Below are 13905 nucleotides of genomic sequence, written 5' to 3' on the forward strand. Positions count from 1 at the left end.
GAGGAATGGAGTCTCTGAGTGGGTAATGTTGTAGGCAAGCATATAGGATAAAATTGACTAGGTTTATGAGCTGGAAGACCATGCTTTTACCACGCCCCTCTGTGACAACACCTGTGTATCCATCTGCCAATCAGGCTAATTAACCACTCCCCTTTGGAAGTGATTTATAGGCCTGGAACATGGTGGCCCAGCCCTTTTTCCCTTTTGCCTCTGTGCCATTTCAGATCCTTGCTGCCCCGTGCATTTGGGTGCATGGCCTTCAGGCCACCCACTCCATGCTTCTCAGACTGCATGCTCCTGTACATGGCTGGCTCCTGGTACTCAATATGAATCCAGATTTCCCTTTCTTTCTTAGACAGGACCCTCACTCTCCTATGCATTTCTCTCACTAAATAAAATGCTTAAAACTTACAAAAAATTAGCTACAACCCTACAACCACATGAGATGAACCACACTCATGCCTCATTTCATGGCTAGACTATCTAGATCCATGTTGAATAAGACTGGTGAAGTCTTCATGGCTGTCTTGTTCCTTATATTATTGATGGAGGATCTCCAGAAGAAGAGGACTGATTTTATATATATATATATATATATATATGCACCTGTTGGGATTCTATTTGGATGCCTGTGTACAACAACTGAGTTCCTGAGTTAAATTCTTAGCTGGAGCTCTTAAGGCCATCTTCCTACCACTGTGGACCCTGAGAGGTCTTGGAGATGGCTCAAGTAATGTGTACCTGCCACCCATGTAGGAAACCTGGAGTTCATTTTAAACTCTGAGCTTCAGTCCCAGCTCGGACCTGGCAGTTGCTATCGTTTAAAGAGTGAAACAGTGGGTGGGAGCTCTCCTTTCAAACTTCTGTCCTGCTTGTCTGTCTCGTTACCTCTCAGCCTCTCAGACTGAATTCCTTGTCACATACAACCTACCTAAATCAAGCCATGAAGACATATAGAACCTAAACAGACCAATAACCATGATGGAAACTGAATCATTAATAAAGACCCTCCCAACAAAGAAAAATCCAGGACCAGATGGCTTCACTGATAATTTCTACCAGAAATTTTAAAGAACTAATTCCAATTTTTCTCAAGTTATTCAAAACAGTTAAAAAGGACAGAATACACCCAAACTACTTCTATGAAGTCAGTATCATCTAAATTCCTACGACTGAAAAAGATACAACAGAGAAAGAGAACTATAATCTTTACTTAATATACACTAAATTGATCTTCTGTATATAAAGATAATTGAAAATGAATCTTGATGCGAATGGAATGGGAGAGGGATCGGGAGATGGGAGGGTTGTGGGTAGGAGGGAAGTTATTGGGGGAAAAGCCATTGTAATCCATAAGCTGTACTTTGAAATTTATATTTATTAAGTATAAGTTAAAAAAATTCACAAATCAATAAATGTGACACATCACATTAACAACCTGAAGAACAAAAACTATATGATTATCTCAATAGATGCAAAAAAAGCATTTGATAAAATACAATGCCCTTTCATGATGAAAAGTCTAAACAAATTGGGTATAGAAGGAACATTCCTCAACACAATCAAGGAAATTTATGACAAACACATGGACAGCATCCTACTGAATGGGGAAATGTTGGAAGGATTCCCACTAAGATCTGGAATGATATAAGGATGCCCACTAGCACCATTTCTATCCAATATAGCTCTGAAAGCTTTAGCCAGAGCCATTAGGTAAGAAAAGAAAATAAAGGGATACAAATTGGGAAGGAAGAAGTCAAACTATACTTATTTGCATATAACATGATTCTATATATGGGATACAAAAGAATTCACTAAGAGACTATTGGAACTCATAAAAGCATTTGGTAAAGTGGCAGGATATAAAATTAACACACAAAAATCAATATCCTTTATATAGACAGATAATGCTAGAGCTGAGAAAGAAATTTTAAGATCAATCCCATTCACAACAGCTACAAAAAAATTAAATACCTTGGAATAAATTTAATTAAGGTTTTCAAAGACCTCTATGATGGAAATTACAAAACATTAAAGAAAGAAATTGAAGAAGACATAAAGAATGGAAAATCTTATATGTTCATGAACTGGAAGAATCAATATCATCAAATGTCCATACTACCAAAAGCAATTTACAGATTCAATGTGATACCAACCAAAATATAAAAGACATTCTTCTCAGATATTGAAAAATGATGCTGAAATTCATATGGAGACAGAGAAAACCCAAATAGCTAAAGCAGTCTTAAACAACAAAAATAAAACTGGAGGCATCACAATACCAGATTTCAACACATACTGCAGAGTAGTTATAATGAAAACAGCCTAGTACTGGCACAAAACAGATGGATAGACCAAAGGAATAGAATAGAAACTCAAGAAATCAATCCAGGCATCTACAACCAACTTATCTTTGACAAAGGAGCTGAAATCAATCCCTGGAGCAAGGACTAACTAGATCTCTGTATGCAGAATTATGAAGCAAGACTCCTACCTTACACCTTACACAAAAATCCACCCAAAATGGATCAAAGACCTAAATCTATGAACTGATACCATCAACTCATTACCGAATATTGGGCAAACCCTGAAAGACATTGGCATAGGCAAAGAGCTCCTGGAAAAGACCCCAGAGGCATAGGCCATCAAGCCAAAATTGACAATTGTGATTACATCAAAAAGAGAAGCCTGTGCATTGCAGAGAAACACACACCAAGGTAAAGAGGCAACTGACAGAATGGGAGAAAGTATTTGCACACTATTTAACTAATAAATGATTAAAACCTAGAATACATAAAGTGCTCAAGAAAGTCGCCAACAACAAAACAAACACTCCAGCCAAAAAACAGGCAAAGGACTTACAATGGCATTTTTCAAAAGAGGAAATCCAAATGGTCAATAGACATTGAAAAAGGTTCAGGATCACTAGCCATCAGGGAAATACAAATCAAAACCACACTGAGTTTTCACCTCAACCCCCATTAGAATGTCTTTCATACAGAAATCAACTAACAACAAATGCTGATGAGGATGTCCTAATCCACTCTTGGTGGGAATGTAAACTGGTGCAGCCACTGTAAAAGACAGTATGGAGATACCTCAGAAATTTGAATATGTAGACTTACCATATGACCCAGCCATCCCACTTCTGGGAATTTACCCAATGGATATTAAATCAGTCTATGAAAGTTATCTGTACCCGCATGTTTATTGCAACTCAAATCACAATAGCTAAGATATGGAGTCAACCCAAATGTCCTTTATCTGAAGACTGTATAAATGAATTAAGGGATATGTACACCACAGAATACTACACAGAGGTAAAGAAAAAATACAACCCTGTTGTTTGAAACAAAATGGATACAATTGGAAAACTTTATACTTAGTGAAATAAGCCAATTCCAAAAGGACAAATTCCATATGTTCTCCCTGATCTGTGGTAATTAATAGGATGAAATTGATACTTTGAGATGTAATGATTTTGAATAGTCCTTATCTCAATATCTGAGGAACTTCTTTTTTTCATGCTGTTTGTTGAGCTGTTTACTGAGTGTAGAGTTAATTTTATGTGTAAAAAATGAATTGAAAACAGAATTTTAAAAATAAGAATAGGAATAGGAGAGGGTGCAGGAAGAAGTGTGGGAGTGTGAGTGGAAAGAATCTCTATGTCCCTAGATTTGTATTTATGAAATGCATGTTTGTATATCTTAAATAAAAGTCTCTGGGTAAAAAAATGAAAACAATTCAAATTATTTTGTTGTGCTAAAATACTTTTTAAAATTAGTGCATAGTTTTCTTTTTTCATAATATATAGAATATGTAATACTTATATCTATGTATTAGGAATAATTTTGAACGCCAAAAAATTTTGGTTCCAAATAAATGTATACTTTAAATTGAATTTTTCTGCAAACTTTTTGAAACATTTTTATGTAAACTGTCCCTCTACTGATGATAGAATTACATTGATAAATCCCTTGTAACTTGAAAGTATCAGGAGTTGAGCATGCATTAAGACATCCAAGCTACCAAATATCACAGCTTAGCAACTGTAGAATATTGAATGCTTATCCTCAAGGTTAGGTTACTTCATTGGAGCATGTGGCTCATCACTAGCCAGCACCACATGGGATGTTATACTCAAACAACTGGTGACTCCCTCACTGTTGGGGTGAAATTCTTTAAGCAGCCTATGAATTCAAATGGCTATCTCTTTCAGAGACACCTCATTGACAAACTCACATGTAATGTCTTACTAGTTATCTGAGTGTCCCTTAGCCCACACAAGCTGAAGTAGAAAGTTAACCATCAAGGGGCCAGTATTGTGGCATAGTAGGAAAGGCCACCTCCTGTGACATTGCCATTTCATATAGGCATTGGTCCATGCCTATATGGTCCCTGCTGCTCCACTTCCAATCCAGCTGCCTGTTAATGGCCTGAGAAACCAGTAGAAGGTGGCCTACTTGCTTGGGCTCCTGCCATCCATGTTGAAGACCCAGATGAAGCTCATGGCTCCCGGCTTTGGCCTGGCCCAGCCTTGGCTTTTGAGGCTTTCTGATGAATAAACCAGCAGTTGTAAGATCTCTCCCTCTCTCTCTCTCTCCCCCACAGCCCTACCCACATAACCCTGGATTTATTATAAATAAAATAATATTTTAAAAGCCTACGATAACCATCATATCATCTTAAGGAAAAATATCCATTCCTTCACAAATAAAATTAATGTTAGTTCAAGGGTTTTTAAAACATGTTCATATCAATTTGAGGAAATTATCATTATTCATATTTTTCTGAGAATCTTTATCACAAATGGGGCTATCTACTGCCAAAGACTTTTCTGAAGTTACTGAAAGAATCATATAAGTGTTTTCCTCTTTAATATGCTAGTATCGTGGATTAGTTTGACTGATTTTCAAACACTTAACCAGTTCTGCTTCTATCCCTGAAATGAGTTTATGTGTTCATTACTGGTAACTTTTAAAGTATCGTTCAATCCTTTTGGCAAGGATTTTAGCATTTAGTATTCATGAGAGATATTAGCTCACAGTTTTCATTTTGTATTTATTGACTTTGCAATTATGACAATACTAAGTTCATTTAATGAAGTTTAAAGTGTTCCATTCTTATATTTTTTGGAAAAGATTGTGGAGAATTGATATAAATTCTTTCTTAAGCATTTGGTAGATTTATTTAATTAAAATATGTGTACATAGAGATTTCTTTGCTCTTTCTTTTTTAAAAAATTTAATCCATGTACTCACTCAATTCCCTTAATAGGTAGACAACTTTTAAAAGGATCCATTCTGTTTTTAATTAATTGTGGTAATTTATGTTTTTCAACAATTCGTCCACTTTGGGATTGACATTGTGGCACAGTTGGTTAAGTCACTGATTGCAACACCAGCATCCCATATCAATGTACTCGTTCAAGTCCTGGCTGCTCTGCTTTTGATCTAGCTTCTTGCTACTATGCCTGGGAATTTAACAGAAGATGGCCCAAGTATTTCATACCTTGCCACCTATTTGGGAGAAAAAGATGCAGTTCCTGGGTCCTAGCTTTGGCACAACCCAAACTTGGTTGTTGCAACCATCTAGCCATTTGAGGTGTGAGCCATCAAATGGAATCTCTCTCTCTCTCTCTCTCTCTCCCTCTCTCTCTTCTCCCAACCCCTCACTGTTTCTCTCTCTTTCAAATAAATAAATATTTTTAAACATAGAAACCATTTTATCTAAATTGTCAAAAAACATGTGTGAAGATGTTCATACTATTAATGTATTATTCTGTGAAAGTTGATAGGCTTGGAGTTTCATTACTCATATTGGAAATTGTATCTTCTGTTTCCTGATTGTTAATTTGTCAGTATTATTAATTTTTCACACAAAACCCTATCATTAATTTTCCATGTTGTTTTCCTGTTTTCACTTTGACTCAGAAATACTCTTATCTTTATTATATACATTCTCTACTTTAGCATTCATTTTACTTTTTAAGAAACCTGAATATAAGTCTACCATACAACCTAGCCATACCACTCCTTGGAATTTACCCAAAGGAATTTAAACTGCCAAACAAAAAAGCTGTCTGCACATTAATGTTTATTGCAGTTTAATTCACAATAGCTAAGACCTGGAACCAACCCAAATGCCCATCAACAGTAGACTGGATAAAGAAATTATGGGACATGTACTCTATAGAATACTATACAGCAGTCAAAAACAAAGAAATCTGGTCATTTGCAACAAAATGGAGGAATCTGGAAAACATTATGCTGAGTGAATTAAGCCAGTCCCAAAGGGACAAATATCATATGTTCTCCCTGATCAGTGACAACTAACTGAGCACCAAAGGGGAAACTTGTTGAAGTGAAATGGACACTATGAGAAACAGTGACTTGATCAGCCTTTGTCCTAATGGTTGATGTACAATGTAATACTTTATCCCTTTTAGTATTTTTTTTTTTTGTTCTAGTACTATTGGTTGAACTCTGTAATTAACACACAATTATTCTTAAGTGTTTAAATTTAACTGAAAAGTGATCCCTGTTAAATATAAGAGTGGGAATAACAGAGGGAGATGTACAAATTGGGACATGCTCAAGCTGACTTGCCCCAAATGGTAGAGTTAGAAACGCACCAGGGGATTCCAATACAATCCCATCAAAGTTGCATGTACCAATGCCATCTCACTACTCCAAGTGATCAATTTCAGTTCACAATTGATCACCCTGATAGGTCTAAGAGTCAAAGGGATCACACAAACAAGACAAGTGTCTGCTAATACTAACTGATAGAATCAAAAAGGGAGAGAAGATCCAGCATGGGAAGCGGGATACACAGCAGACTCATAGAATGGCAAATGTCCTAAATAGCACTCTGGCCTCAGAATCAGCCCTTAAGGCATTCGGATATGGCTGAAGAGCCCATGAGAGTATTTTAGGCATGGAAAGCCAAGACACTCTGGAAAAAAAGAAAAAAACATAAACAAGAATGTCAAATTGTTAAGTCAACAACAGGAGTCACTGTGTACTTACTCCTCATGTGGGATCTGTCCTTAATGTGTTGTCCACTGTGAAGTAATGCTATAACTAGTACTGAAACAGTATTTTACACTTTGTGTTTCTGTGTGGGTGCAAACTGATGAAATCTTTACTTAATATATACTAAATCAATCTTCTGTATATAAAGATAATTGAAAATGAATCGATGTGAATGGAATTGGAGAGGGAGTGGGAGAGGGAGGGGTGCAAGTGGGAGGGAAGTTATGGGGGGGAACCATTGTAATCCATAAACTGTACTTTGAAAATTTATATTTACTAAATAAAAGTTAAAAATAATTATTTGTTTACTTGAAAGGCAAAATTTAGACTGAGAAAAAAGGATCTTCCATCCATTGGTTCACTCACCAAATGGTCACAGCTGCCAGGATGGCCAAGGAAAAAACCAGGAACCAGCAACTTCTTCCAAGACTCCCACAAAGTTGCAGGGGCCCAAGCATTTGAGCATTCTCTGCTGCTTTCCCAGGCAAATTAGCAGGGATCTGGATATTAAGTGGAGCAGCCACAAGAAGAATGCCAGTGGCATAGTGGTGGCTTAACCCAGTACACCACAAAACTGGTTCAAATCCTTCCCTCTTTCTTTCCATCCTTCTTTTCTTCCTTTTTTTTAAAGATTTATTTTATATATATATATATATATATATAAAACTCTGTAACTCTGTCTTTCAAATAAATAATATATATATAACTCTGTAACTCTGTCTTTTAAATAATATATATATATATATATATATATATATAGAGAGAGAGAGAGAGAGAGAGAGAGAGAGAGAAAGGTCTGCCATCCACCTGTTCACTCCCAAATGGCTGCAACAGCTTAGCTGATCTGAAGCCAGGAGCCAGGAGTTTCCTCCAGGTCTCCCTCATGGGTTCAGAGGCCCAAGGACTTGGGCCATCTTTAGCTACTTTACCAGACAAATTAGCAGGGAGCTGGATCAGAAGTGAAGAGCAGGGACTTGAAGCAGGGTGCCTATGGGTGCTAGCACCTCCTACCTTCCTTTTTTCCTTCCTCCATTCCTCTCTCTCTCTTACTTTCTATTTATTGATTTCTTTGCAATCTATTTTCCAGATTTTTAAAGTGGATATTTCTGTGAATTGCCAAGTCAGTATTGCTTTAGCTATGTCATGTAATAAATGTTGATGAATTTTTATATCTTTTAAAATTCAATGTATTATTTTGTTTGATACTTTAAACTAATGGAGTATTTACAAGCATGATTTTTCTCTAAGTGTTTATAATTTTTTTCTATTATCTTTATTATTGATTTCCACTGTTATTCCATTGTGGCTGGATAACACACTCTCTAGGATTTCAGTTCTTTTACTTTTTTTGGAGTGTGGTCTTACTACCCAGTTTACAATTTATCTTTGTTTATGTGTCATGGGAACTTGAAAATATGCTTTCTCTTGTTGTTTGGCAGACTTTTCTGTATGAATACATTATACCCCATCAATCTACACTCTTGCTGATTTTGCTGGGCTCATCCTTCAAGGCCCACACAGTCAGGATGGTGGGGTGACAGCTATCCTGTTCTTCGACAAGAAGTACCAGAGAATAGTTCTGGTGAACATGTCCATTTATTAACAATCAGGCACAAGCTTTTAAAGGACAGGCAAAGAGGAGCAGCTAGTTCAGGATAGCAACACTAATTCTATAGGATAAAGCAGATACTGGCACCTCTACACTTCTCCAATCAGCTTGAAAGTCACGTGCCTATGTAGTCTTTCAAGTGGTCTTTATGGGTCTTGACCACACCCGGAAGCTGTTTACCTCTTTGACAATTGTGGGCGATCTCAGCAGTTACCTGAGCCCAAGCACAATTCTCTCCACCCCTGCCTTCTACCAATCAATTAAACAACTCCTGGATTCTGCCCAGGCTCATTAAGCTCACCTGGGAAGCTATGTGACCTTCAGGCTGATTGGATAGGCATATTGGTCCCAGTGTCTGTTCTGCCCTATGGTTAGTGTTTCCCAGAATTGGCTGCGCCCCTTTTACCTGCCCTTTATAGTATACGTGCTTGTGAATAAATGTGGACATGTTCACAGAAGCCTGTTCTGGGTGTCTTTGTGGAGGAAAAGGCACGGCCTCCTTGCTCTCCTCCACATTATGGCTTAGCAGGACTAAGCAGAAATTACAAGACCCTTCAATAGGAAGGGGTGGGGGGGGGTGGGAGAAATATGCCTGAGGCCTCTGCCACCTGCCAGCAGTCAGGCCATGTGTGGGTCCCAGAGTGCTGAGCCCCTGGCCAGGGTCTTTCCTGGGAGGCATAGCGTGCCATGGCCTCTTAACCTCCTGCATGGGCTAGGCTCACAGTCTCCCAGCCAGGCAGGGGATCACCCACAGATTTTCTGCCTTGTTTTAATATTCATTAACAGAAGAGTGTTTAAGACTCTATTCTTAACATGCATTTGAAGATTCCCATTTTATTTCTGCTACTTTTTCTTACACATATTTTGTAGTTTTGTTGTTTGCTATGTACATATTTAAGGCAGCTATAGCTTTTTGATAGAATGACCCTTAATCACTATGTAATTTCTATTTCTCTGACAAATTTCTCTGTCCTGAAGTTCACTTTATCTGATATTATGTAGTCACTCTTGCTTTCTTTTGGTTAACATCCTTGTAACGTAACTTTTTTCTATGCTCTTCTTTCAAACTATCTATGTTCTTATATTCAAAGTGAACTTCTTTTAGGCAATCTATGTTGTGACTTATGTGTTGTAATCTATTCCTCGAACATCTGCAGCAGAACTGGTATATTTAGGTGATTTATACATATAATTATCAGTATTTTAGGGCATTACCATGTCATTTTATTTATCACCTTGTCTATTCTCTGCTTTTTTTAAAAAAATTATTATTTTATTTTTCCTATTTTCCTATGGGCTACAGAAGCATTTTTAGAATTTTACTTTTATCAATAGACTATTTGAGCCTATTTCTTTCTATATTTTAGTATTTGCTGTATGTTATATATATCATATATATAACCTATCACTATTTTGTTTTGACTTAAAATTTTAAATGAACTATTAAAATATTTCTTTTATATAATTTTATTTCCTCATCCCCCATTTTTTAATATTGTCTTAAATATTTCCTCCATATTAACTTAGAAAATTAGAGATTTTTATGATGTTTCTTAAAAATACCCCAGAACAATAGGAATGTATAGGAATGTATATTGTTTTACCCATACTTTTGTTTCTTCTTACTGTATTCTTTTTCTTTCCTGATGTCCCATGTTTTCTGTCAATTTCTTTCTGAGTAGAGAAATTTCTTTAGTCATGAATTGAGAATAGTTCTGCTTGTAATAAGTTCCTAAAGTCTTATGTCACCTCTTATATTCCATTTTCACTGGATACAGGGTTCTGGAAACACCTTGATATTGGCAGGTGGGAGTACAAGTCCACATTGGGGAAGTGGAGTTGGACACTCTTACTGCTGGTCAGGGATAAAAGACCCAGTTCTTCTCCAGCCTTCCATTGAGACTTCCCTGGGTGACAGGATAGAGTGCCCCTCACCATTGTTACCTGCCTGGTCTCCACTGTCTCCAGGGAAACGGTTGAGGGGAAAGAGGGCTAATTGTCACTGATGTTGAGAGTCAGAATTCTGGGTTCCTTCTCTGACACCCCTTCTTCTGGGAGTGTGGCCCCTGCCTTACAGCCTGACAAGGAAGGAAACCCAGGCTCTTCCCTCAGCATTGCTGATGTAGGTAAAGATGAGCCTTTCTATTTCCTTCTATAGTGTTTAGTGGAGGTATAGTGCTTACTATAAACCATTCCTGTCTTCCAAGGCTGCATCTCTCATCTAGAGATGATTTTTTTGTTTATTTGTTTGTTTAAAGACAGAAGAATTGTTTTTGGAATATTCTCTATACCCAATGACATTATTGGGTTGTTAGATTCTTTACCTCCAACACAGGGGAGTATGGGACAAGGAGAAACCCCAGGGGTCTCACCACTGTCTCATATCTTGGATTTAAGGGCAGTCTACCATCTCCTCTCCACCTTCCAGGGTTTTCTTGTGCTGTATTTTTCTTGTTTAATGAACATATTGTTTGGTTGTTTTAGTTTATACCAGAGAAATTCTCCCTGTCCATGTTCCAGGGAGAAGAAATTTCTGGTTACTTATTATTTAAATGTCTCTTCATATGACAATAATTTGGCAATGTTTTCTATAAAACTGTGTAAAGCAGACTTAGTCCTCCCTCTAGTGTGGTTGATTTAACTCTTACTATTACTTGAGGATTTATTAGTTCCCTGCAGCTTTGCCTCTCATATCTGATAGGGCCACGCTATCTCGCATGGGCAGTGCCTGGTCTTCAGAAGCTTCTGAGCTAAAGCTAGGAGCACAGTGGCCTGTAGGACCCTGATCTCCCTTGAGGGACAGCAGAAGGCCTCTGCCACAGCAGAGTGAGGTAAGTCCTTTTCTCCCCCCATCACAGGTGACCCACACTGCTGGTTGGGAGGAATATCCTGTGCCAGCATTTAGTTCAGTCTTCCCCTTGGGACAAACAATTTTCATTTACTTGCCCTATTCCATCAGGGACCATGATCACTGAAGGCAGAGGCCGTATGGCCAGGTTGGGGCAGCACTCTGGTCCTCCAGTGCACAAGTGGGTCCTATGAATAGCCCATGCAAATGAGGAAGTACAAAGCTTCCTATGTTGGGGCTTCAGTATTAAATGCAAAGGAAATACAAATAAGTCAAAATTTATTCATCTAAATTGTATTAATTAGGCCCTCTGGTGTTTCTTGATTCATTCTTTTAAGGAAATAATATGACTTAAAAAACGTAAGAACAGCACTGTTACAAGGTACTTTATCAGTGAAAAGGAAAAAAAAACTTAATCCTAATGAGGTATCTGACAAATTATAAGATAGACTCTTTTGTTTATAACTTTTTTTAATTTACTCTATTTTTAAATATGTCTGGTTATTAGAATTTGGAAAAAGTAATATGTAAGAATTATACTAAACATTAATAAATGAATTTGTCTTGAGCTTCTTGGTCTTACCCGCTCCAGTGCTTTAAGCCTGCCCACACACCCACACACCCCCATCTATCCCACCCACCCTGAAAAGTGGCCCTGAACAACATCATTATCAGCATCCCATTGACATTAGCATCTCTCTAAGGCAGCTACTCATTATTTTCATGTTAAGACAAGGAACTATACTTAGAAAGGTTTGCTAATTTGTTCAAGCGCATACAGTCAATAAGTTAGAGTTAAGTGATGGACTTCCACATCTCTTACGGAAGTGCAAGTTCTTGCCCCAGCTAATCTGCTTCCTTCCAATACAGTTTCCTGAATCATTCACACCTGGGAAGGCAGCGCAAGCACTTGAGTCCTTGCCACCACATGGCAGACCTGGATGCGGTTCTGAGTATCTGCTTTGAAATTTTGCTGCTTTTACTTGCTTCATATGCTCTGCCTGAGCTCTTGTTTCCTGACTTCAGGATCTTTGGAAAAGTCTTGTCTTGCTAAACTTCCTCCTTTTACGTAAAAATAGTCATCCCAGTTCTTACCATTTTGTTAGCAGTTGTGAGACCTGAGCCTGGATCAGGTGTAACTATTTTAAATTAGGCCTCCATCTTGTAACCTGGGCCTGACCAGGCCCTGAACCCTGAGCCAGAAGCTCCTAAAAGTAAATAAATGAACTCCCCTTGCGATAAACTCTCCTAGCAACAGCCTGTTAGCAGATAACAGAGAAATACCTGGAGTTCCTGGTGTCTTCTCAGGGCAGATAAGGCGACTGATAGCTATCCCAGACCCTGTAGTTCAGCTCGTACATCCCAGCAGCTCGGATCGTATGCTTCGGCCAATCAATTTAAAAGGCATCAACCCCAAAGCCATCCAACCACCTTTAGTAGGTCCGTTCCCGCCACTGGATGCACTAATCAGTTCTAAGAGATGTCCTTAGAATTTCCCGCGGGATGAGATGATTTGCTAAATGGTACCACGATGTATAGAATGTCTCTGAAAACCCTATAAAAACCCTGTTAACTGAAGGGTCGGGGCTCTCAACTCAGACCCGCTGTGTCGGTGTTGATTGAGAGTCCAGGCCCGGACCTACAATAAAACTCTTGTGCACTTTACAGCAGTGTCGGCTCCTTGGTAGTCTTTGGGGACAATTGAACTGGGCACAACACAGTCATTTTATGGTGAATGTAAAATATTTGTTTTTATTTGTTTCTTGTGTTTACTAAGCTGGCGTCATTGTGTCATCTTGAATTGACTTGTTTTTCAGTACTACTCACCTTCTTCGTGTTACGCAGCTTCTTAAATCACTTTTTGGAAATGATTCCTCTTGGGGAAGGAGACAGAAAATTTCCTGTGCAGAACATTTTCTGTAACAATTTTCCACAGTTCACAGTGAAACTCCTAAGAAGAGCATTGTATGAATAAATGGGTTCGAAGAAACCAGCTGCCCAAAACTGCTCGCAAGTTAGAATCTCCTTCCTCCCTACCGCTCTGCTTCACTGATGGATAGTTTTCTTATAAAGAAACATACATGTTTTCTTAATTAGTTGATTGATTTCCTAATTACTCAAATAAAAACCAAGTGAACTCCTATTAGGATACTGTTTTTATTCCCTCTCGCTCCAACAAAGTGTTTTGAGCGTGGCTTCAGTAATTGTTCTCATCTACAGAACAACTGTTTTCTGCATGTGTCTCCTTGTTTAATTTCCACAACATCTGACTTCTTCTTAAGGTTTACAGACATATCCTAGATGCATTAAACATGGACCTAGGTTTCTGTTTCTCATTCCTGATTTGAGAAAAGTGGAATTAAAACCTTCACCCCTTCACCTGAAACACTGAAATCAAGATTGAAACAGAT

The 13905-nt window shown here is 38.0% G+C and overlaps 1 long non-coding RNA gene across 1 annotated transcript; it reads left to right on the forward strand.

Moving 5' to 3' along the window:
- The first annotated feature begins 10618 nt into the window (after positions 1 to 10618).
- On the forward strand, positions 10619 to 13637 carry LOC103348728 (uncharacterized). The gene is made up of 3 exons (XR_517014.3): positions 10619 to 10772; positions 11348 to 11477; positions 13312 to 13637. It is a non-coding gene; the product is annotated as an uncharacterized lncRNA (long non-coding RNA).
- The last annotated feature ends 268 nt before the right edge of the window (positions 13638 to 13905 follow it).

The sequence above is a fragment of the Oryctolagus cuniculus genome, chromosome 3 (genome assembly GCF_964237555.1).
Source record: "Oryctolagus cuniculus chromosome 3, mOryCun1.1, whole genome shotgun sequence".
Lineage (NCBI taxonomy): Eukaryota > Metazoa > Chordata > Mammalia > Lagomorpha > Leporidae > Oryctolagus > Oryctolagus cuniculus.